Below are 2779 nucleotides of genomic sequence, written 5' to 3' on the forward strand. Positions count from 1 at the left end.
GCTCGGACAAGCGGTGCTACTCTGCCCCCATGGCCCTGCCCTGCCCATTCCTGGTCGTGTTGCCACCTACCGCTGCCTTCCGAACTCTGTTGGCCATTGCTACCTCCGGACGCCGATACAAGTGAATTGTTCGATGAAATATCTAAAATAATTATTTTCTTTGTGCTTTTTGTGTAATCATGGAAATATGTTTAATGCAAACGAACGTGCGAATTAGGCTAAATATAATAGAGAGTTAAGTTTAGAGGAATTGCTAGTTGCAAAATCTTCAACTACTCAAAAAATAATAATCTTCAACTACTCAAATTTTGTAAGGATATAAAGTTTGAAAGTGGTTCGAGGGGAAAGGCTAGAGATGATTTAACAGTTTGTCTAATTCACATCTAGATGTTTTTTAAGGATGTCACATCTAAGCTCCCACAAATATATAATGCAACAACAAAAAATTAAAAAAATAGAAAAAATAGACCACAAACAGAATGAACATCAGCTTAGATGTGACATAATTATCTCACGCATCTAGACGTAACCTAGACAATCCCATGATTTAATCTAGTCAAACGACAGTAACTTTTCTCTTTGGTGCCTCGGGAACCCGGCCGGGCCGTGCCGCCTCTACTTCCTCCGAAGTGGCCGTGACTCCTCTAGTTCCTATATACTCCTACTCCGCAGCGAGCCAGCGAGCACGCACAGAGAGCACAAGAAGCGCCGACGCGATGCCTTCCTCCCAGGTCTCCTCCACCCCCTCCGTCGTCGACATCAGCGACACCGACAGTGACGACGCCGCCGCGGCCGCCCTCTTGAGGCCCGTCGCCGACCGCGTCGCCTCGTCTCTCCTCACCCAGGATGCCGTCGACGCCCTCTGCAAGAAGCACAGCGTGCCGACGGCCTACATCGCGCGCCCCGCCGGCGACCGGCGCGCCAGCACTCCGCCGCCGGAGCGGACCTTGTGCCTCTACGCGCACGCGCTGGAGGCCGGGGCGCGCGTCCCGCTGCACGGCTTCTTCTCCGAGGCGCTCACCCACTTCGGCATCGCGCCGGGCCAGCTCGCGCCCAGCGGGTGGCCCGTCCTCGTCGGGTTCGTGGTCCTCTGCCACGACGCTGGCGTGCAGCCATCGACGGACGTGTTCCGCACTTTTTCTCCCTGGCCGCGTTCAAGCTCAAGGGTTGGCACTGCTTCCGAACAAAGGACGCCGCCGGCGCGCTCTTCACTGGGCTTCCTAAGCCCGACGAGGGGTGGAAGGGCAGGTTCTTCTTCCTGACCTCGCCGGAGCCATGGCCGTGCCCCGTGCGCTGGGGCGAGCCGCCGCTGTGCAAGAACTCTGTCGCTGACCCGGCGCTCACAGGCCAGCAAAAGAAAATCGTGGGAAAGCTACTGAGCGCACACGGCACCATGGTTGACCTCCGGACTTACCTCGGTGATGCCAAAAAACTTGCCGCGGCATTCGCCTCGCCATCGCCACCCGTTCCTTTCCATGGCATCAAAGGTAAACTCGCTTTTAACTGCACACCCGACTCCCGATCCCAATTCCCCCATCGAGTGAGCAGATATAATTTACTCATGTATTTTAACTTTTGAGCTAGGCATGGATTCGTCTGTGGAGAAGGTGAAACCCGAGCGGGACGGTGACACACCGACGGTGCCCGGGACAAAAAGGAAACACGAGGAGGCCGCCAGTGCAAAAGACGGTCTTTGCCGTTCTGAGCAGAGCACGCCGCATGGCGCCCATGGCTGCTGGGCCTCCGCGCGCGGCTTGGGAAATCCGCCAGGTTTCGACCCGAAGCTGCCACACTCGCCCGTGCTCGACGCACACGACGGCGACAGCGCCGACTGGCAGGCCGCGAGGAAGGTGCTAGAGTCCGTCACCACGCCGTCGCGGGCGCAATCGTTCGCCGCGGCAAAGCCGTCCGCCGTCGTCGCTCGAGCTACTCAGCAATGCTCCAGGTACGCAGCAGCCAAAGTCGGCCATCGTTCAGTCCATGCCATTTATCTGATCACATTGTGTTTTGTGTGCGCGCTGGCGGTGCCTCCGACGCGTGCAGGCCGCGAACTACGCGTCCTTCTCCTTGGACTACACGCTGGAGCTGAAAGAGAAGCTGGCGGTGAGGGACGCCGAGGTTGCCGCTCTGCGGGAGCAGCTGGAGAGTGCGAAGGGTGATCTGACCGCGGCGAAGCGGGCGGCGGAGGCTGTGGTGGAGAGCGCCAGGACGACGGCGGTGCAGGAGTTCCTGGCTTCCGAGGAGCACAAGCGGCGCCTCGCGGAGCACGCGCTGGCGGGGTACGAGCGCGGCGCCGAGGACATGAAGCGCGCTGTTCTCCGGTTATACCCTCACCTCGACGCCGCCCGGCTGGTCGTGCCGCTGGAATAGCTCGTCGATTAAAATTTAGCATTCCCCTTCGAAACTGGGACCTATCGATCGAGCACGTAGCTCATCTATCCGTTTTTGTTGGCTTTTTGTGCGTGCCATCTCCTGAGGGATCATGTGTGGAGTTTGTTGGATAATGTGCGTAGCATCAAGGACCGAAGAATGTCACTGTGTTGGCCATGCATGCTCGCAGTTTCGTCGTGATAAGGGTCGCAGCTTGAATCATGCCACAATTGCTTGATTAATTTCTTTTAGGATCAATTTTTTTTATCAAAGAAGGGCTTCCCCTTCCGATTTTCATTATTGAAAACCAAACCAGAGTAACAGAAAGTTCAGCCCTAGCGCTAACCATAAGTTCCCAAGCAACATAGCAAAAGGCCAACAGAGGCCAGCAGTCTCCCTAACCCAACTA

At 56.5% G+C, this 2779-nt stretch overlaps 1 pseudogene; it reads left to right on the forward strand.

The window, feature by feature from the left end:
• Positions 1 to 716: 716 nt before the first annotated feature.
• LOC109755712 (uncharacterized) lies at positions 717 to 2574 on the forward strand (annotated as a pseudogene).
• Positions 2575 to 2779: the final 205 nt, after the last annotated feature.

Source organism: Aegilops tauschii, chromosome 7, assembly GCF_002575655.3.
Source record: "Aegilops tauschii subsp. strangulata cultivar AL8/78 chromosome 7, Aet v6.0, whole genome shotgun sequence".
Lineage (NCBI taxonomy): Eukaryota > Viridiplantae > Streptophyta > Magnoliopsida > Poales > Poaceae > Aegilops > Aegilops tauschii.